The 23,389-nt window shown below is 40.8% G+C and overlaps 1 long non-coding RNA gene across 2 annotated transcripts; it reads left to right on the top strand.

The window, feature by feature from the left end:
* The first annotated feature begins 7,362 nt into the window (after window positions 1-7,362).
* Window positions 7,363-23,184, top strand: LOC133235302 (uncharacterized). 2 transcript variants are annotated; one of them, XR_009732527.1, is made up of 4 exons: window positions 7,363-7,902; window positions 9,859-10,046; window positions 10,896-11,054; window positions 18,990-23,184. It is a non-coding gene; the product is annotated as an uncharacterized LOC133235302 (long non-coding RNA). The 2 variants fall into 2 exon arrangements; XR_009732526.1 differs by lacking the exon at window positions 18,990-23,184 and having other exon boundaries at window positions 10,896-13,982.
* The last annotated feature ends 205 nt before the right edge of the window (window positions 23,185-23,389 follow it).

Below are 23,389 nucleotides of genomic sequence, written 5' to 3'. Positions count from 1 at the left end.
CCCTGGGGTGATTAGGGCAGGAGGATAGTGTGACAGAAGTGGTTGAAGTAAGGGCTTCACACTGGTTGGTTTGCATATAAAGGTGTCCTTATGAGTTGTTTAAAGTATCTAGGGATTATCTAACCCATGGAGGAGCAGTCTGTTCCAGTGTCAACGAGGCCCCAAGATGTCAGAGAATCAAAATTAAAAGGCATGCCTAATACACCACCTTAGAAGAGAGTAGACTTAAGGGTGTCCTTGTAAGATGAAACTGAGCAAAGAGAGCACAGTTTGGTGAATGGATGGGTGGATGGATGGATGGATGGATGATCAGATGGACCAATGGACATGTAAGCTTTAGTCTCCTGACGCCCATGACTCTAGTCTAGCAGTATGGTTGTTTCCGTGGAAATGTCTCTATTGAAGATCAGGGATAAAGCACAGTCACAAAGCAGCATTCATGCAACCCTTGGATAGATATTTCTTTCACTGTTTCAAAATGAAGACCCTGACAAATAATATGGAGGGAGATTATAGGAGCGCGGCTGGTCATCTGGGATTTCACATTACTTGTTATTCCCTGTAACTCTGCCACTGAGACACCAGAGCATGGCTGGTTACAAACAAGAAGTCAGCTTCCTTCCGAAATCAATTAAGAGACTTTTGACTGGGCTATCTGTATCTACTTGGAAAGAAGAATAAGGATGCAAACTTAGAAAACCAAAGCTAGAGAATAAAACTTTCTGAATGGGTGCTTTCATTGGTTTGTTGGCAAGAAACGCATTCAAGGAAACAAGGTTGATTCTCAATTCCCTTTTTCATAAATGAAAAATAGCTTCTTCTGATACTTAGACCCATGGGTCCCAAATGGCCAGGATAATTCATTAGCTCAGATGGAGAAAGCATATTTCTCCTTCAGTGAGTTTTACTCATCTCCCTATGACCTCAAAGCTCATAAAGACACTGGAAAGAGCTGTGTTTCAAGCCAGTCTGGCTGAATTCAGAATTTGACTCTCTGCAACCGATGCTTTTCCTTGCAGGACCTTTCTTTGGAAACTCATCCCTGAGACTAGCTATTAATTGAAGAAAGTTTATTTATCTTGTAGGTTTGATAATCAATCATCGGATTTCAGCACTTGTTTTGTGGGATTCCGTTTCATCACTTGCTACAGTATATATTATTATTCAGTACAGGAGTTTGTTAACGGTGTATTTATTTGAATGACTCTCCCTCTAAATAAAGGGGCCTTATAAAGTTTTTTTTTTTAATAAAGGTTTATTTTCACATCAGCTATTTGCTTTCCTAAGCTAAAACCTCAGTTGAAGGCTCTGAGCAGCGTACAAGCCGAATTCCTGCTTTTCTGGTCGGGATGGGGCTGTTGGAGGGTGATAAAAGCAGCAGCTCAGGCCCTTCAGCAGATTTGGGTTTTCCAGCCCTGTCATTCACTTTACCTTTGAGAGGGGAACAAGACGGCTGGTAGAGATTAGGAATGGTAATGTAAAAGTGTCTACCTACTGCATAAAATTCTTTCAAATTAATGCAAGCATTAAATTGTCAATGATTTTTCACATAAAGTAGATATTAAACTGTGCATGCCCGCTGGTGTTGGTATAAATTTTTGTCAGCATTTTTGGCACACGAGGTCTGAGCCTGGGGGTCAAGAAATGTTTTTAACCAAACTTTGTTGTTTCAGTTGCTTTTTTTGCACTCGTGTGTTGTAACTCAAACATCGAATCTTTTCCCAAAAATGAAATTTGGCAGGCCATTAGTCCGTAATGTGGTCTAATGCCTGTGGGTATTTTTTAAACATGTAAATGGCCAAGATATTTAGGTTTTTGAGGTTGAAGAACCGTGCATGCACTCTTAACAACTTCTTTTTCAGCTACACTTAGTATGCATATTTATCTCACATGTGTATTATGTAGCACACCGATTAGACTGGAGATTAGTTGGGAAAATATACAAACGCCTCTTCACAGGAGGAGAATGTCTCTCAGAGCGTGAGTTGATATGTCTCCTCTTTTTACTAGGGAGTAAAAGGTAGCCCGCGGCACACTCGGTCACCAGGGGTCTGTCCTGAAGTGAGGCCACTTCAGCTATTCCCACTCATCCACGGTACTAGAAGACTGAAGATGGGAGCTGTCCCCAAGCCTGCTGACTGACTCCATAGCCAAGTAACGTCCAAAGAAGGAGGGTGAGCATCTTACCTCACGGTTCTAAATCCTGTCTCCCGTCTCATTGCCCTAACCTGTACCAGTGCCCCGTGGACACGAATGCTGGGCTCGTCCCAACACTGCAGGATCTCCACACGGAATCCAAAGTAAATACTCAGAGCATAAAGAAAACGCATTACAGCCTAATCCACTGTCCAGATCATTGAAAACTAACAGTTATTACCTCATTTGAAAGTAATTTTTAACAATTAGCTTAGGAAAGTATTTCATAATTTTTTGCTAGCCTTACACAAACTCAAAATTTTTCATGTAATCAATTAAATCTGGCAGCATAGCATCAGGCACTCATTAGGCTGGGCTGCTTGAAATTCATGTACAATTTCTTCCTTATGCTGATCCGCAGGAGCTTTTAAACTTGCTCTGGGATGCTGGCAACATCCCCCAAACATCTCAGACACATTGTCTCTCTGAACCTGAACTTTTTAAATGGTGGTTAAACATGTTGTCTGCTTTAGTTTCCTGTCTATCTTCGTCATGAGCTAGCACCTGTTTCCAATAAATTATACGCAGAGTTGTATCAGCAACACCTTGGCAACAGCTGCCACCCTTAAAAGCGGAGTGCCCTTGAGGACAATACACCTGTGAACACATAGCGTGTTTATTTAGCTGAAAGCCAAAACTCCAAGTTACATAAAGCAATTATCTAAAGCCTAATGTATGCCCATTATTAACACAAAATAACCCTGTTCTTAAAAACCAATAAAAATCTATTTAAAGGATTTTTCCAAATCCCACTGAAATTTGTACTCAACTAGAGACCTAGTCTTCGCCTGGGACTTAAAATTCTAATGGTGGGCAAGGGAGAGGTTTGTATGTGAGTTATAATTTTCTTAGTTCATGCCTGGAATTTGGGGCCTGAGCATGTATGGGTGGTACAGTCAAAGCTTTTGACTGACGAGAAACGACATGCTTATTAAAAATAATCTTTGTTACAAGTCATTTTAAAAAAAAGTTTGACTATGGTCTAGAGGTTGGAAAAAGAAGTGGATTGTTTCAGTTTATATTTAAACGTAAGAATAGTTCATCCCAGGATACCTTTCTTTATTTGTACAACCCGCCTTTACCTTATAGTTTATTAGCTAATAGCATTACCCTTAGGTAATGGGGTTAGCCATATACTAATGATGTAAATGAACCAGCGTTAGGTAAAGAGCTTCAAACTTCCATCCTGTCACGTGAAATAATTAATAAAGAAAATTCTGGCCAATTACAGTGCTGTTCTTTGGAAGGAATGATGCTAAAGCTGAAACTCCAGTACTTTGGCCACCTCATGAGAAGAGTTGACTCATTGGAAAAGACTGATGCTGGGAGGGATTGGGGGCAAGAGGAGAAGGGGACGACAGAGGATGAGATGGCTGGATGGCATCACTGACTCGATGGACGTGAGTCTGGGTGAACTCCGGGAGTTGGTGATGGACAGGGAGGCCTGGCATGCTGCGATTCATGGGGTCACAAAGAGCCGGACACGACTGAGTGACTGAACTGAACTGAACTGACTGACAGTGCCTGCTGCACCGAGTTCAGTTTCCAGAGTGTTTGACCTGAGGCCCTTTCAAGAAATGGCACCATGTATCACATATTCTTGAGCTGTATGTAAAAATAGAGAATAGCTATTGTGTCTCCCACCTTGAGGTCTCTTGAAATCTGAGTGATTTTTTTGCTTAGGGTTTGTAATATGTTAATCCCTGTCGGATACTTCCTGTTGACATTTAACTGATGGACTTATAGTCACTTAGGTGCGAACGTGTTTTAGCACTTCTGTTTGGCTGAATGCTAATACTGTTGGAAGTAACTGCTGATGAGTATTACAGCTCCCAGCTTGGCCCCCATCAGTGTCGCTGATGGTTCACTTGCAGTACACATGAGTGAGTGCCTGAAGCCTGAGAATTGGACTTTGGAAGGAAGTTTAGAAACTGCAGGCCTATGACTTATGACAGAGCCCATAACACACCAGGGCGGTCATGCTTTCCTAATACTGGCCATGTGAGTGACGATGAGTTACATTGCAATAGGTGGGGGAGAGACTTAAGAACGTGGCATACCATGGCCATAACTACTTTATTCTCCTTTTTGCAAATTGCTGCTGCTTTCATTTATTGAGCAACTGGTTTTCTGGTAACTTATTCCAGACTGCAAGCTGGGGACACTAAGATGCATTAGACAGGTGATTGTCCCTCTTGCTGAATTGCGAAGACCTCTTCTGTGTGTTCGAAACATCTGTGATGTGAGACCAAGGTTCTAACTGTCATTCTGTCACCACTGGTATAGTTGGCCTGGAGCAAGCCAGTTGACCCCTAGCAGCCAGTTTCCTCCCTTGTAAAACATGAAAAACAATTCCTGTGGCATCTACATCAGAGAGGTGACATAAAACTCAAACATAACAACTAGTGCAAGTATATCCTGCAGATTTCAAGCTCTGAGTCCTTTTGTGGGCCCTTTGGTTCTTGAACTTTACTAGCCCTGAAGTTAATTCTTTAGGTGGCCTATTGTGAGTTTGAAAACCCAACATGAAACTCGCAAAACGCTGCCACAGCAGTGGTTTCATTATCAAAACTCTAGCAAGCATTCCAGCTGGACTAATTCCCCACTTGATTCACTCAATGTGTAAGGAGATCTTTCAGCCAGACTTCAATGGGGTTGGGGGGAAGAAATATATATATATATATACATGTGTATATATACACACACGTACACATATAAAATTAGGAAAAATATGTTTTCCTTTCCTAGTAAGTATAGCATTATGTTAATTCAGTGGTCTCTCTATAAAGATATAAGACTTCCTCCTTTGATTTATTTTCATGATTAGGGGCCCTCACAAACAACTGCCTGTAAATGTGAGAGGCACCCAGGTCAGGAGTAACCCAGGAGTAGATTTTCAAAGGAGGGCTCAATCTATCCCCCCTGGAGAATTTCTCTTTATTAAAGGTCAGCAAATGTAGAGCATGCTTTGCTAATTCACCACGTGTATGGGCAATAAGTCATGAGTACAAGTTTGCACAGAAGATAAGATTTGCTATGTTTTAGATAAACTCGTTTTTGAATATTGAGAAGGTATTTCAAAAAACGTTTTAGAATCCTATTGGTCTCTCTGCCTGCTTGTCAGATTTCCCATTAGTGATGAAGCCCTGCCAAGTATAGATTCAGTACTGGTCATGAAACTAGACCTAGGTTTGTGGTTGCTTGATAATAACTATGATAATAAATTCATCCATTAATTTCTTTCCTGTTTCCCTCCATGGGTAACATTAAACTAAGATGTTATGCTATTGGGTGGAGAAAATCACTTTCACTCACTCACACACATCCTCACACACAGACACACACACACACACACTTTGGAATTCCATTAGGCGGCTAATTTCCAAAGACTATAGATGTCCCTCCTATACCATGATGGAAGAATAATGCAAAAAATTGGAAATAAAATGCCTTGTGACCTGGAACTATCAAAAGCTATTAGACAAAGTGAGAGGCTCCACGGAGATGGACAAGTGCTTTAAAACTAAATTCATAAAGAAAATAATATAGTAGCCTTTATATGATTAACCAGGCAAAACTTGTCTTTGCTACAAGCTGTCCTATAAATAAATGGAGCCAGGAATAGCAAGTGAACTGTTGTGAGGTTTTCTTTTGTTTTTTGATGGGAGGGCAGGGTAGGCTAGGCTAGACAGGGAAAAAAAAAAAAAACTCTCTCTTACTTTCAGCCTCAGAGAATTTGTGCACCTCCTTGGGGCATCTCGATGGACTGTTTTCCTCACAAACAGATGAGTGTAGAAGTGCCATTTTATCAGATTTAAGATTAGGCTTCAGATTTAAGTCTGTCCCATACTTGGGTGGAGTCCAGCCTTTCTGCCTACATGCATTGAAACAAATCAGTGGATCAATGATGATTTCCTCTTCTTTTCTCACCCTCTTTACCTGGAAAGCAAGGTAGAGGATGAAGAAGAAGCAGAGTGATATTCAGGTGTCATCCTTTTGTGTGAGGGTGAGTTTGAGCAAGCTCCAGGAGTTGGTGATGGACAGGAAAGCCTGGCATGCTGCAGTCCATGGGGCCGCAGAGTCGGGCATGACTGAGTGGCTGAACTGACTGACTGACCCCAAGCTTGAGGTTCCAAGAGAGGACAGACCCCAAAAGAATGATTCTAGAGTTAAAACTATACTTGCTTGTATGGGATTTGATTTAAGCTCTTTTTGAACTGACAATTCATTGTTTAAAAATGCATATCTGCACAACCAGTTGTGGTCAAGAAGTTGATTAGCAAAAGAATGTTCTTCAGTTCCTGGAAATCCTATATTAAGAACCATCCTGGTATTTGTTAAGGAAAAGATTACCCATGAGTTACTAAAATGCATCGTGTTTTAGCAAAGAGATGGTTTGGAGAAGGAACTCAAGGATGGGAAAAGGATCTAAGAAGAAATCTAGAAACATCAGGATTCTGAAAGAAATGTGTCTCTCAGGAAGAACTTAGAAAGAGATGAGAATTCCTAAGATTAAGAGGATCCTTATTATTTCAGTATTGAAGAGAGATGCAACCCCTGATACAGGAGAATGAGGTGCTAGTCACAGGGATAAGCTGAATGCACGTTTCCTAGCATCTTCACTTGCTCCCTGGGTGTCTGTGGGCAAGTTATTCAACCTCTCTATACTCCATTTTCTGCATCTTTCAAAATGAAGATAAAGTACCCATCTCAAGGGGCTTAAATGGAGATTCAAAGAAATAATGTATGTTAAGTGGACAAAGTACTCGGTATAGTGTCTAGAATATTCTAAATGCTCAATGAATGATAACTTTTATTAGTTTATAAACTAGAACTTCAAGCTTTATCCCTGGAGTAGAAATAGGCATGTCTGTGGGATTTGAGAAAGACAGGGAGGGGCATGTATCATGGACAAGAGTCTCTCAAACCCATGGGCAATACCTGACACATAAGAGGTGTTCGGTGAATTTCTCTCAAGGGATGAATCACGAAGATCAGGTGTTTCAGTTCAATGAGCTGAGACTGATCTTCACTTGCCAAATGTTTTTTGACTGCTTTCTGAAATACCCAGTAGAAATAGTAAGGTTATCCCACTGTTCTTGTCAAACCAAAAAACACAAGTGAACAAAAAGACATTCTGGAACATTGGGATATGATCAAATCAGTTTTAGAATGTCACTGTGCACCCCTTCTCACTATGTAACCTGTGATCTTGCCCAAAGCTCCTGCAGGGATTGCTCTGATTTGGCCTGTTTATGTCAGACTTCCTGAGCATGAGGATAAGTCAGTAATGAAGGTTGTAATGCAGGACTGGGCAGCTGGCTTCTTTGCCAGACTCCATACGGACATTCTGGGGTGGCAAGGTCAAGGGAAGGATACAGAAACATGAGTAGTAAATAGACAAAATGCCCCCATACTCTCTTGGCTTTGTCCCCTGTCACTGGCATGGGACAGAGAGCTAGAGTCAAAGCAAAGGATGCATGCCATTCAATAAATAGCATAAGGTGGGGAAAGAAGGAAGAAGGGGGGAGGAAGGGAAACCCACTATTACAAAGTCAAGCTCAAGTAGTGTACTCAAGCAATGATTGTTACCTGAGTTGTGATATAATCAAAGACGCAAGAATCATTTAGTTCACTGTGACTTTATGCCATGAAACTTCATAAAAAATGGATTGGATAATGAGACAGGAAAAGAAATTATGGAATGTAAGTCATTCTTCCTATCTATGAGCCCCTGTTCTGGATCTAAAATATATGTAGGTCTATCAATGTAGAAAAGGAGCAATGTCAAACCCCTCCCAGGAGTAGGAGGGTGCTAGGATATACAAAGTGGGATGTCCACGTTAAAAGACTTGGCCAGGCTCTACTTCTTAGGATAGGGTTTGGGGCAGGCCCCAGATAACCTTCGAGGAATATCTGGATTTTGAAATGTAGACTTGAGTATAGTCAGAATCATTATAAATTCCAGTTATAGTTATGCTGTGGATTTAAGTTGTATCTCATTGTCTCTAAATGCATAGAATGATAATTAAGGGGAGGGGGTAATATTGTTTTTAATATCTTTTGTGTGCTTGGCACTGTGCTTTTGCATTTCACTTAATCCTTCCATATTACTAGGAAGTAGATATTATTCCTTATTTTACACATGAGGAAATTGAGGCCAGAGAGGGTCTTGCTGAGAAGTCCTGCAACTACAGAGTTGTAAAGCTGAGATTATGAACTGGTTCTATGTGTTTTTTCTTCCATACAAGAGAGACTCAGAAACTGGCTGGGGAGGGTATAAAAACTGAAGTTGTGAGCATTATTAAAAGCAAAATGTGATATTGTCATGTGGACATATTGTAATTAAGCACTGAAAATATTATTCATTTATGAAAAAAATGATCTAATTATCCATATTGGAAGTGTACATTTCTTGCATGAACTTTGAAAATATATGTTCTATAATCTAGAAATTTTACTTTGCATCTCAGTATTTACTGTACAAAAAAATTTACAAATGAGTACAAGGAAGTATGGCCAAGGTTGTTCATTGTCACATTTCTATAAGAGTAAAAACAAAGCTAAATCAAACCAACTAAATAAACAAAAACTCTTATGGCCTGTTGATGAGAGAAGTAAGAGGGGAAATTTTCAAAACAATATGAAAAAATTCTTAGATCTGTATAATGAGTTTTCGGATTGAAAGGGACATCTGGTGTTCAACCAAACGAGTACAAAATAACTCATAACAAGGTATATTATCATGAAGTTTCAAACATCACAATAAAGAAAACATCCTACAAGCTTCTGGACAGAATAATGGGTCTTATGTCAAGATTCAGGCGTCAGAATGGCATTGGTCTTCTGAAAGCAGCATTGGAGGATTAGGTATCAATTTAGCTGATATGCATGGCCACGTTGAGAGAAGGTAAAGTGTTCTTTTAGAGAGTTTGAGGATTAATTGTTGCTAGGTAGATAAGAAACAACAGATAAAAGTGAGGTGCTTTTCAATTCCAAGAAAAACAGAATTCTCTAGAAAATAAAACACATAATCATAGTACCGCATGTGCTATCAATGAGGAGCACTTAATAACATTAATAATATAATAAATGTATTTGTGCATAAGTATTTATACTGTATTAGAGATTTGGGGAGAAGAGAAATATACGCATGTAAATGGGGTGACTGGAAAAGGAGAACTAAATCTTCATCTCTCTAAAAAGTCAATGGATAATATGCAGCATGGAAAAAAAATAGCTTTATATTTATCTTATTTAGAACACCAGAAGAAATTATTTCTGTGGCAAGTGGGATTTGGGGATGAGATGGGGAGCTGCAAAAGCCTACTGTCTTTATCTTAAAACCTTGGGATGCTGTTTTACTTTTTAAAATATGTGCATCTATTAGTTTGAATGTTAAACTTAAAATCAAAACTTTTGCATGTTTCCTGGAAACATTTAGAATGTAAAAATATGTAAAAATTTAAACAAGATTATTCATACTTTATCACCCAGATATGTCCACACTGTTAGTACTGAAAGTATGATCTTCTATTCGTATTTCCTTTCTGCTGAAACACACTTTGATGAAATCATACAGCATTTGAGTTGTATATGCTTCTGTTAGCATACAGCTCATTTATTCTCTCTACCTCTCTTTCTCTCTCTCTGCCTCACTAGCTTTGAAGAGTTAGGAGACCTTGCTGGGGAACTGCACATGGCAGGGAACTGTGGGCAGTCTCCTGAAACTGATGACATTCTTGACTGACAGCCAGCAAGAAGCGTGCAGTCTTATCAGAGGAAGGAATTGAATTCTGCCAACAACTTAAGTGAGCTTAGAAGTGAATCCTTACCCAGACAATTCCCAGGTGAGATCACAGCTCCAGCCAAAACTCTGAAGTCTTTTGAGACTCTAATCAGAAGATCCATCTAAAGCCATGCCTGAAGTCTTGGCAAACAGAAACTTCAGGATACATTTGTTGTTTTGAGCCATTAAGTTTGCGGTGGTATAATTACATAACAATAGAAAACTAACACTTGTCCCATTGGAGGAATTCAGAATTTGAGGAAACTCTTGGGAGCAGACTATGAATAAGAATGTATAAAATTGGAACACCCAGCATCATACTGCTCTTGCTGGGGATGAAGGTCAAGGTACACGGGGCACTGGCTGCAGAGAACAGCCCTGACCTTTCTGAACCAGGATCCTCTTGTTTTCACTCTGTGGAAGTGCTGACATGTCAGCTGTTTTTGCATGTGCGAAAAGATCTTACACAGAGGGCTCATGTCTTAGAACACGCGCGTGGTGTTTGTACAGCAAAAATAATGTTGGTTTGCAGAACCTACATATATAGGATTTTACTAGAGCAGAGAGGCCTTGGAAAAACCTCCCAACCCAGCAAGCTTGTGTTTTCTTTTCAAAGAAATACCAACCAAGCTTAATGTAAATCAATAGAGAAGGTAACAGTGAAAGGGGGTGGGGGGAATTACATAAGCACAAGATAACAAAAAAGAAAGTGGCAGACAACGTATATGAACCTGGAGGAGTGAAAATTCAATGAAAATGTAAGTGTAACTAATTGTTTCTCAGAAACGAGGCTGATTTACCTCCCTATTAGAAGGAGGCCCTAGCTGAGTGCCCTTTAATTGAAAGGAAAGAATGTACCTTATACATGTCACAGTCACTTGCTTACTAAAGGTTACTGTTCTCTTTCCAGCACCTGTGGCAAGAATTGGGATATGTCGAATTGGAAGAAGAAAAAAAAAAAAAAGGCAAAAATATTAGCAAAATAGTTTAAAGGAAAAGCTATGAGAGAAGATGGAAACAACTTACAATGATCCAAAAGGGAGACATTAAGGCAAGAGGAAATGTTAATGTAAGCTAAAAACACTTCTGTCTGGGAAGAAAATGAAAAATTCCCCTAAAGGGCAATTCAAAAGCAATAATAAGCATAGTGAAAGTACAATGCACACCTATTGAATTAAACAACAAGAATATTGAAAATGATTAGTTAGCATATGGAGTCTTCCTTGTGCCAAACTTGTATTCATTCAGCAAATATAAGCATGCACTAACTCTTTTATGGGCTTCCCCAGTGGCCAGCAGTAAAGAATCTGCCTACAATGCAGAAGACACAGGAGATGTGAGTTCAGGCCCTGGATCAGGAAGGTCCCCTGGAGAAGGGAATGGCAACCCACTCCAGTATTCTTGCCTGGAGAATTCCATGGACAGAGGAGCCTAGCGGGCTACAGTCCATGGGGTCGCAAAAAGTCGGATGCAACTGAACACACACACACACACACACACACACACACACTCTTTCTATAGGTCACTGCAACTCCATGATGTTACCATCCATTTTACAGACAGGGAAGCAGGAAAAGCTTATGGAACTTGCCCAAATCACATGGCTAGAAAATAATTTGTAAGCTGGATTTTGATTTCAGGACTCTCTGATCCTAATTTTCTCGCCTTTAATATAAGAAATCTGAAGGGCCATGGTGGTACTAGAAAGGAGACATAGGGCACAACCTGTCTTGACAAATGCCACTTGCAGATGAGGGAAAAGACAGCTCTTTCCCAAGGATTGAGGAGCACAGTGATTGCTGAAAGTGCCCCGGAGGACTGAGGCACCAAAGTTAGAGTGTGAGAGATGCACTCAGAATGAAACAATAAGAACCATGGAAGGTAGATCCCCTGTTCTTTGACTTTAAAACCACTCTGCCAGTGCTGGAATGAATTAATGAGATCACCAGAATCACCTGGGAATCCTGTCACAGTCCAGATCATTGCACCTGACTTCAGACATTGTTAACACGCCTCCATTGACTGAGCTGCACACCAAAGCTGGAGAAAGCTTCTGCACTGAGATGTGAGCAGAGGATGCCACCCACCTGTAGTAATGGCCATGGTGACGGAGTATGTTTGAGTAGCACCGTCACTAAGGTTAGCTCACTAGAGAGCCCATCAACTACTTATCTGGCCCAAATCCATGGCTTGGGTAAAATTGTTCTTAAAGATCATGAATAAGGTGGTTCCCTCACTCCACCCTAAACAACCAAGCAAATGAATGAATGAATGAATAAGACATAATATAAGCTACCAACACGTGCCCCTGGGCTGGTCCCCCTGGGTGAAGCTGCACAGGGTGGAGATGAATGCTCTGCTGAGCGTCCACAGCTGGATCACAGAACTAGAGGGCAGTGCGTGTTCTGCCAGCAGTAGGCAAAGCCATAGGGAAGGCCGGGTGGATTGTCAATTTCAGAAACACCTGAAGATGTCTGAAAGTTGAGGATTTCTAGAACAGAAAAGATTCTGTGCTTTTTTTTTTTCATCTCTACCTGTTGGGTGTGGCTTTTGTTCATATTCTACATACAGTGTGACTTCTGGTACAGGCTGTTCAAGAAGTGGTGAGTTGCTCATGAGATTGTAGCCTGCCGTCTCTGCCTGTTCTAGCTAGATAAAAGCTGTAGAGCACTGGATTTCACCTTCTTCACTTAAATTTTTTTCCAGCTATACTAAGATATAATTGACATACAACATTGTACATGTTTAAGATGTACAGTATGTTGATTTGATATAATTAATACATTGCAAAGTGATTACCACTGTAAGCAAGATACTTCCATCATGTCACATAATTACCATTTCCTTTTTTTGTGTTAGAGACATTCCAGTTCTACTCAGTTAACAGCTGTCAAGAATATAATATGTTATTGCTAACTATAATCACCACGCTGTATGTTAGATTCCCAGAGCTTCATCTTCCATCTAGAAGCCTGTATCCTCTCCTTCATTGATTTTTTACTTCCTGGTAAGTGTAGATGAACAGAGTTTAGATGAACCGGAGAAATGACTTTTTAAGGAATCTAATGGACCCTTTCCTCTCTGCCATTTCTGTAGAAAGGTTTTATTCCAGCATCTGTATTTTATCCCAGCTTCTTATAAATCTCTCTTAATACAAACCATCGCCTGAATCCTTGGAGCCCTTGTATTTCTAAGGTATCCCTGTGGTGTGTTTACTGTTATTACTGTCGCCAACAGATTTGAAACCAAGATGATATTTCTAGAAATAAAATGGCTCCTTGTTTCGCTACCTGTCTCAGAATTATACTGAATCCTGAAACAAAGCCGGGAACACCACTCATGGCAACTCCCTAGCTGCAAAAGGAGATTTGTTTTCAAAGCGCCTGACAAGCTGCATCCGATTCATCCTCAAAACCGACTTGTCAGGGGAATAAATCCCAAGTGTCGGAACTTCCCGAGAAAGCTAGTGATGAAAAGCCCTTTAACGATGAACAAATTAAATTCAGTTCTAATGCCAGGAACAGACAGAAGGCAAAATGAAGAGGCGCAGAAGAGTGAGCCCAGGTATGATTTTAGATAAGGCTGGAGATGAGTTTGTTAATGAAAAACAGATAGTGGAAGGCTTTTCCAGACAGCAGATGCCCGGGAGAAGAAGGCTGATCCGGGAATGTCTTGCAGCCAGGAGAGTACTTCGGTGCTGGCAATTAGTTAATTTTTTAATGAAAACATCCCCTCCATGGACATTCGCTGGAAAAGCGTCTTTACACCTGCTTCTGCCACTCATGTCATTGCATCTTTTCCCAGACCTTCTATCCCATGGCTGGGACGTGCACTTCGTGATTTCTTTGTCTCATTTCCACCTCTGCATTCCTCTCGAGTGCTGTCAGATCAAATAAACATGCTCTAAGTGACCACTCAATACTTCAGGCTTGAGGCTTCTCAAAGCCAACATGTTAGATGAGCCCTAACAGTCTAATGGTGTGATGGTTTCCATTAAGCACTGAATCTTGCCCTGTAGGGATGGAGCTAAAAAATGCATAAATTATTTAATGTAAGGGCTTTGCTGATGACTGATAAAATCAAATTAGCTGCTCTGGGCTAAGGATGAATTTGAAACAGAATTTCCTCCTTTGAAGAGACAGTGACAAATCTATTTGATAGGTCTGCATGTCAAGTGTTTTTGGTAGAAAATTTAGCAAAATCCTTTGCTAGGCAAAGTGAAAGAGACTGGCTTAGGTTATGAACTAGTTTTTTTTTCCCATAAGTGTTTATTTTTGTCACATTATTAAACCCACGCCCACCCATAGAAGTTTCATTTTTAAAAGTAACATTAAAAAAAAAAAAAAAAAAACTCATTCCTACCTCTAACAGTTCTATAACACTTGACATTTGGAGTATTTCCTTCCAGGCTTTTGTCTGTGTGAGTGTATAGTATACATATTTTTACACAATCGAAGTCATTTTATAGATATGGATATGTACTTTTTTACATATTTATTAAAACCTGATTTTAATAAGTATATAATATGCCATATCCTGACTCCATTTCTGATTGTTCCTTTAAGGGAATTATTCCACCAAAGGGTACAAAAATTTTAAGGCTCTTGATACATGTTGCTATGTTATTTTCCAAAAACTCTGACTCAGTTTATAGTCCCACCAAGTAATTTATAGATTTTTAAATTTGGGGAGCAACCTAGAATTCACTTCCTATGTGTAGATAGATACTTTCTAAAATATTAGCTGCTTTGCTTGATGAAAATTCTCTCCCATCACTTTTTTAATTACTAATGAAACATATTACTTTTTAGGCTTTAGAGTTTTCCAGCTGTGCTGGGTCTCCGCTGGGTGCGTGGTCTCTGCTTCACGCTCTAGAGCGTGGGGCTCTGTGCTCGGGCTCTGTAGTCTCGGAGCACGCACTCCGTAGTTGCGGCATGTGGGCTTAGCTGCCCTGTGGCATGTGGAGTCTTAGTTCCCCCACCAGAGATGGAACCCACATCTCCTGCATTGAAAAATGGACTCTTAATCACTGAACCAACAGGGAAATCTTTAAAGTTACTTAAAAAAAAAATAAATGTGTGAAGTTTTTCTTTGTTCTACTCCTTCCTGGTACGTGGTTTCCTGAATCGCTGTGTGTGTAATTGTGGCTGGTGTAACCAAGAGTGTGTGTTTTGAAGTAAAAAGGCATCACTTTTTGTCACCTGACTAGTTCCTTGGTCACATGTGATCTAATCCTAACGTGATTTCTTGTTTGAACAAACATGATACAAAAGCCAAAATTAACAACAGTTTTTAAAACGTGTATCTGACTTTGTCTCTCTTAAAGAACATGTTTAAGATCTGATTTATACTCTGTGCTTTTACTTTTAACATTATCCTGCTTATTCGGTTCTTTTTTACCCCTGGTTGCTTGAAAACTCCCTCCCTCGCCCTTTTCTCTCTCCTTCCATATTCTCCATCAAAAACTGTACCCAGCATCCTCTTAATCCTTGAGTTTTATATCACATCCCCTTTTCTCCTGATACTCTGGTCTTTATTTCCACTACCCAAAGTCCAAATCTGGTATGACAGAAATCTAGATTCACGTTGCCACAGAACTCTGATGGAATGATAAGACAGCACACCCCGTGCTGACTTTTCTTTGTGCTGGCTTTCTGAACCCGCCTAGCCGTCAGTGTGTAGCTGTCAATATGGCAGCTTCAGACTTTTTGATATGTTGTTTAGTCACTAAGTCAAGTCCAACTCTTTGCAAATCCATGGACTGTAGCCCACCAGGCTCCTCTAACCCAGGGGATTTCCCAGGCAAGAATACTGGAGTGGGTTGTCATTTCCTACTCCAGGGGATCTTCCCAACTCAGGGATTGAACTCACATCTCTTGTGTCTCCTGCTTTGGCAGGCAGGTTCTTTACCACTGAGCCAGTAAATCCAAATTTTGGATTTTTCAAATGTGGTTTTAGTGTAGTTAATAGAGGTACTACAAAAAAAAAAAAAACACCTTAAAAATGGAAGACGTGTCCATGACATCCTTTGTTTACACAATATCTCCCATGGGCCAGGTACTGTGCCGTTCGTTGGAAATATCCTTGTGCACACAGCAGAGATGGCTGTTGCTTTTCTGCAGTTTCCAGCGGGTATATTTTGTGAACTGACCTCCACTGTGGTGCTAGTTAGCTTTGTTTTCCATTTCCCTGATCTTTCATCCTCGTGTTTTCTTTTTTTTTACGTACTATATGTTTCTTTGTAAGATGCCACAAATTCCTAACACAGAGCTGGTTATAAACAACAAAAGAATGTTTCTAGTTAGTCATGTGCCAGCATTTTTTTGCCTTGAACTTGATTAGCTACTTGAGGACAAGGTTTCTGTCTCCCTAATTAGAACATAGTATTTGTTTTTGTATTTGTCTTAATACTCAGCATTGTATGCAGTATATTGCAGTGCTTACCAATAACTGTTTGTGGATATAATTTATCCCACTAAAATAGTTTCTATGAGCACTGCCCCTGATTAAAACAACAGTTCTGCATCAGTTCTACAGTCACTCAAGCAAGAGGCGTTGAAATATCCAAAACAAAGTATTTGCACAGGAAATATTGGGTTTAAAAATCTGCAGGATTGTGAATAGGTAAGAGTCACCAAAACCAGCTAGTTTGATTTTCAGGGAACAAACAGATGGCCAAGAGTTTATTACTATTACTGAGAACCAAGAAGAAAATGGTCTCACTCAAAGGAGAAATTTTACAGACGCCAGCTGAAGTTCAAGATCAAGAGGGAAAGTAGGGTTGTTGAAGGAGTGAACTGGATGATATATCTTGCCCAGTTTCCATTTGACACCCAAAGGGAAGGAAATTAGAAATGAAAAGGTTTGGCTTTTCTTTGGAAATGATCCTTCCCTAGTTGGACTTTGAAGGGAGTGTTAATGAAGTGATTCCAAGTGGAAAACACAGGCGGCTGACCTGAGACCTGATCAACACAGCATCTATTCTGTTTGATGCAGTGAGCATTTCCCCTGTCTGTTCTGTGTAAGACAGTGCCCCAGGCAAGATGAGAATGTGAGGGAGATAGAAGAATGTGGGGGAGGCAACAGTGAAGAAATGCACCAAAGAGGTGAATTCTGGCCCTAGGAATTGGGGAGGAGCTCATGGTGAAGGCTTTGGAGGAGGGCTGAGTCAGAAAGCCAGGCAGAAATGGAAGGATGGGCATTATTCCAGGAGGAGGAAACGTTGAGTACAAAGGCATGGTGATGGAAAATGTGCTCTGTATTTGGTAAGGGGAATTGAATGGCTGGACAGTTGGGATGATGTCAAATTACCAAAGTATCAAAATATTTGGAGACATATGGGTGACCAAATTACATGCTCTGCTTCCACATAGATGTTTGGAGTCCCGTACAGCCTGATCCAGGCCAGGGAATGTTATCTCATGCGTTACATGTGGGTACTACAGGGACCACGTGGAAGTTCATCCTTTTCCACTTCCTCCCTCCACCCTCAGCTAAGCCAGGACTGTTTCTACAATCCTCCTGGGAAGGGGAGAAAACTGTGATGTCATTCATATGGATGAGTTTTTCTTAAGAAAAGATACATTCAGTGCAATCCTAAGGTTCCTTTGGGAATATCTCAGGATTCCCCTGGAATGCAGAGGGACAAATATCAACATGAGGGGAGGGCATACAAGCAGGCCCTGACCCCATTACAAATAGAGCAGATCTGTGTTGGTCTGTTTTACATATTAGCTCTCTGAAAAAGACTTTATTTGCAAAAAAAAAAAAAAGAATTCTATGCCAACAAAACAGGAATAAAATACTTTTATATCTGAATAATCAGAAAACCACAGTAAACCTGTGGAAGTGGTAGGAGGCAGGATAGGTGAGTTCAAGGAGGAGGGACATAGAAAGGCAGGCAGTGATATTAATTATCAGAATAATCTATTTTTTTAATGTTAAAATTGATTTGAATTTGCTGGAAGGGGGAAATTTCAAATCTATAGCTGAGTATAACTTGGAATTGTATGACTTTTACCTTTCTGAAAGAAATTAAAGAATTTCCTGCATGGAGAGAGAAAATATATTTCTCTTGGTGTGAGCAAGTTACTAAAGGACAAGCTTCAGTAATAATATCTATATACATGGAAAATTTATGCCAGCCACCATGCTAAGCATTTTTATGTCCATTCTTATCTAGTCTTTATGTCAAATCTATAAAGTCACTATAATTTTCGTCTATATTTCTTCATAATAGAGAAATAAGGCTCAGAAAGTTAAGTATAATCCCCCAAATTACATATTTAATAATAACTAATACTAAGGATAATTAATAACAATAGGAATAGCTGAGGGAGACCATGTAAGAAGTTTCCAACTCATCCAAGTCCAACTTTAAAGACAAATACTGACTGTGAGACCCTAGGTCACTTGATTATATTGGAAAATTCCACAGGAAGAAATTCATCTGGCTGCTACAGCTACTGCAGTCTTTGGATCTTCTGTCTTATGACTCTTCCTTATCTCTTGTCTCCTTTCCTCTCCTGGGCTATAATACATTTTTTTTAAGCAAAGAGATGGATGAGATATATGAAGCTTTCACATGCAAGATACGTGATTTATGCAGCTATAATGGTATCAGTTATTATCAAAATTTTCTTTTTATGACAATCACCCTTAAAGCTGCAAATAAATGTATTTTAATGTTTTATCTTAATTCTATTACCAATCAAATATTCCATTCCAGACATTTCAGGGCCAGTGTCTCTCTAGTTCTTTCTTGTGCCTAATCTCTTAGTTTCAGTGTCTTATCGTTAAATGGAAAGAATCGGCTGTGTCTTAAAGAGTGGCGTGACAGTCAAAGGTGACGTCCATCAATGTCTCCTTTAGAGCCTGGTCCATGATACGCACTTGGAATTGCAATGTTGACAAGAATATTAATGCGTGTGTCTTTCCTTTACTTGGGGAAGCTGTCCTGTTTAGTTGATAATTATTTCACTGAACTGTGTCTGTTATTTTACAGGTTCTGTATATTTGATGATCTAGGATTTACATCCACACCACTTCTGTTACCGAGAATTAGAACAGAGGAGGCTTGGGTCTTGCTGGTGTGGACATCTCCTAATTCCAAACATCTCCTAAATCCAACAAGAAGAAAGAAGATGAGAAGGTAGAGCGAAAAGAAGGGAGAAAGGGGAAGGGCGAAGGCACAAAGGGAAAAGCAGAGCCAGGCGGGCTCTTCGCAGGCAAGTTTTCTCCCGCCTCCTGCGTCTGCCACAGGCTGAGCGCAGTGCCCCTCCTTTGCTCTGTGGGTTCTGCCATGCTTTGTGCTGCCCACCAGGCTGGATCTGTGAGTTCCTGCCAAGTGGCAGAAGGCCCATCAGTATCTGCTGAACTAGAACCGCTAAAAGGTTCCACGCTTCTCACACACCCACGGTGTAAACTGAAGGGTATATACTCCTGGGGATGACCTCACATCATCCCAGTATATGCACCTGACACCAGCACACCGGTTAAAGTACGTCCTGGTGATACCTTTGTCGTGTCTCAGAATAGCTACAGTGATTGTGAAAATCTGTCTTTTGCTTGCCGTGTTGTGAATCAGTTCAGTTCGAGCAAAATTGAAGCGCACATCCCAGAGACGGTTGTGGAAAGCCCCAAATCTGTTTATGCAAGTCTTCTTCAAGCTCCCAGGGCTCCTGTCCAGCTGGTCTGCCAAGGCCAGGAACTCTGCAAGTTGGCAAAAGTGAAACCTCCAAGCTTCTATTGGAGCAGCTGTGCTGTAGAATCCCTGGGTACTAATCCCTTGTCAAAAGGCGGCAAAGTGTGCGGGGAAGGAGAGCTAAGCACTGTTGGTGAAGAGAACAGGCTCCTCCTACAATGTACCTGCTGCCCTCTCACTGTCTGCTTTACCGACACCCCCCCCCCCTCCCCCGCCCCCAGAGTAGGGACCAATCAGATCAGGGCTCTCATTACCACACCAGGCTCAGCAACATCTGAACAGCAGCAGCATTACGGCAGGAGACTTGAAGAACTTGACCTGAACCCGCTTTGTTTGTGGAGGAGGGGCTTAGAATCTGGGTCCTACAGCTCTGCAAGTACAGTAACAAAGATGTATTTGGAAGGTCCACGGGGCCTCTAACCCCATAGGTAATTGAGTCCAAAGGGTTTTTGAACTGATAACTGTCAATGGAAAGCCTCTTGGAATAACTTCCCTGGAGCTGCCCTTTAAATTAGAAAATCTGTCTAAGGAAGATTTTCTCAAACTCTCAGCAAATGCTTTGTTGCAGGGGCTCTCCCATGCATCCTGGGGTGTTTGGCTGTCTCCCTGGCTTTTATCTCCTAGATGCCAGTAGCATCACCCTCTTCCTCCCAGCTGTGACAATCAAAAATGTCTCCAGATGTTGTGTGGGGAGCACAATCGCCCCCAGCCACTGGTGGTAACTCACATGTCTAGCTATAAAATGAAACCTTCTTCAAATACAATTTAAGCTACCTTGATGATCTCCAGTCTAGCTGTGTTTCAAAAGACTTGAAATGGGTACCCTAAGCCTGATGCCAGTTCAGCAACTCATTCTCAACTATCCAAACTCATGGAATCCAACCACCCCAAGGGCTCCCTGGGGGAAATATTGACATACATGAGAACAACTTCTTCAGGTTTGTTCATTAAATCAACAAATATTTATTAAACAATATGCCAGATCATAGAATTTGGAGAGATTTTCCTGAAGTTTCTCATGAGGTAAAATCCCTTTTCTGTCTCAAAGAAAAGAAAAAGTGTAATGATGCTTTTAAACTGCCAACTTCTGGACTGTTTCTGGACAGTTTAATCAAGACCCAATTATCCTGCCTGTTTAGGGCTTCGCTTCCTCATCTCTGTATTAACAGGAACTCACCTTGATGCTTTGCAGTTATCATCACTGACAGCCTTTCCCCAGATAGCGGCATCCAAAAACCAGAAACAAGGACAGATCACTGATGGAAGGCCTGTGGTTTGCCAGATTCTCTTCTGCACGAGCAACACACCAGCAGCGATTTTGATCCAAAGATAACATTAGACATAGGCAAGGAAACTGTAAATGTAATCATGCAAAATACAAGAGAAATACAAGCAGAATGAGATGGCCACCTGGGAAGGCAAAGGACAGATGTTAAATAGTCAGAGGAGGTCAACCGATGACATATTTAGAGGACACATCTACAATTTAGGGTGATAGTAAATTTGAATAATCTGGGAAGTGACCCTTTGCCCTTAAGAATTACTCTTTCCTTCTTCTGCATCATGTTAGCACTTTAGGCACGTCTTCTGTGGCCTTTACACATGCTGCGTTTCCCAACCAAGAGCTTTCTTTGTGTTTTTCTTCCCCACTGGTCAAGAGTGGGCCCTTGTTTATCCATCTCTGCACATCCCCAGGGGCAGTTCTACTCTCTGCACACTTGCCAATGCTCAGGACTAGTGTCAGGCTCCATGTCACCAGTAGGTAAGACACCTTTTATGCATCTTATTCACTGTGGTTTTCCCACTGATGGTCTTTGCCTCTCAGCTTCCATCCTAACTAGGGTAGTTCCTCAGCCATTCTCTAAATTGGTAAATCAGTGCCCTGGAGGGGAATACAGTAGAAGATATAAGCTCGACCATCATTTCTTAGTTCAGGGCCAGTATTAATCCTAATACGCATTTCATCATAACACGCTCCTCAAGCATAGAGTCTGTTGGTGTGACTGGGAATCAGAGGGTCCTCACACAGTCCTCAAGAGAAGGATGATAAATAAAGTGACGGACAGAAGACAGAATGCTCACACCTGGTCCAGGCCCCAGTCCGGTTAATATCCTGCCTCGTCTTTCACACCACGCTTTGTACTCCCTATAGAGACATGAAACAGCATATGAGGCAAAATGCCTTGGGTCAAATAAAACAGCATGGATAAAAAGTCCTCCTGTGTGTAGACCCATTCTTCTCTGAACCTTTGCTATAAATCCAAATAATAGCACCTGCATGTTTCCAATGCGAGAGGAAGTTGTGATGGTCAGGAACCAACTTAAGAGTTTTGACCTCAAGAGGCACTTGCTACTTAGAGTATTATTGTCTTACTCATATAGTCAACAGTTATTTCTAAGTAGATGCTGTTTTGGGGGCATAGTGCTAGGTGGGCTTTAAGGAGGACACACAGGTTAACGAGACCTTGCCCTTGACCCCGAGGGGCTTACTCTGAAGCTACTCAGAGGGGGCTACATGGACTGTGCCTGACCCAGGGGTTGTTTGTGACCCTCCAAATGGACAAGAAGGAAAAAGTAAACTTGTACAGCAAATAATGTCATGTCTGTTGAATCTGATATAAGTCAAATTGCATTTTATGTCTCATTTTTAATTCGTTTTCAGTACTAATTATGTTATATAAATGTAAGGATCTACAACAGGTCAAAAACTAAAAAACAACTTGTCCTTAACTGTTTACAGTTTCAGCAGCACTGGTAAAATGTATACACATGACTAAACTATTAATATAAGACAGGCAAGGATAAATGTATGAAAAAAGCTGAAATACTTTAAAGAGGGGGACTTCCTTTGTGGCTCAGATGGTTAAAGAATCTGCCTGCAATGCAGAAGAGCTGGGTTTGATCCCTTGGTCAGGAAGGTTCCCTAGAGAAGGGAATGGGTATCCACTCCAGTATTCTTACTAGAGAATTCCGTGGACAGAGGAGCCTGGCAGGCCACAGTTCATGGGGTTGCAAAGAGTCAGACATGACTGAGCAACTAACACTTTCACTTTCACAAATAGAAGGAGGAAGATCCTGAAAGAGATGGGTGCCAAAGCACAGAAAGCCTGAGAAGTCACAAATTTCCCCTTTCCAAACTGAACAAAATTCATCAAACTAAAAAAAGAAACAAATTATTATTGACACTACGAGGAAAAATAATCTCCTTATGATGAATGATGAACTAAACTTTGTCATACTTTAAATATACAGAGATATCATTTAGGTATGAAACTTGGGACCAAATGTATAGAAGATCTGGAAATCTAAACAGAGTTTCTGGAAGAAATGAACAGAATGGTTGAAAACAAGCCAGAGATTCTCAAAACTACAAAAACGCCTCAGACCAGAGAAGGATTGGTTCTGCGGACATGGGAGACCCCAGAGTAAGTTGCTCCGTGTTCCTGCTAGAGCTATCTTTCTTCACCAGATAAACAATGTTCTGATGCCACAGAGCTGAGGTGGGGTAAATAAATTTGATAATGGTTTTCTGTAGTCTAGCGGACTGCAGAAGGCAAGTAAGTAATGATAGCCTAGCAGCAAGTGTCTCAACCAAGGCCTGGCGACAAATGAGGTAGATTCAAAGGAGGACCATGCCTGTAGCCACACCAAACCCAGTGCTTGCTAGCTAGCGGGTGTCTCCAAAACTAGAAATCTATACA

This window comes from Bos javanicus, chromosome 22 (assembly GCF_032452875.1).
Source record: "Bos javanicus breed banteng chromosome 22, ARS-OSU_banteng_1.0, whole genome shotgun sequence".
NCBI classification, from domain to species: domain Eukaryota; kingdom Metazoa; phylum Chordata; class Mammalia; order Artiodactyla; family Bovidae; genus Bos; species Bos javanicus.
Note: the sequence above shows the minus strand (reverse complement) of the source record. Positions and strands in the feature narration are given on the sequence as shown.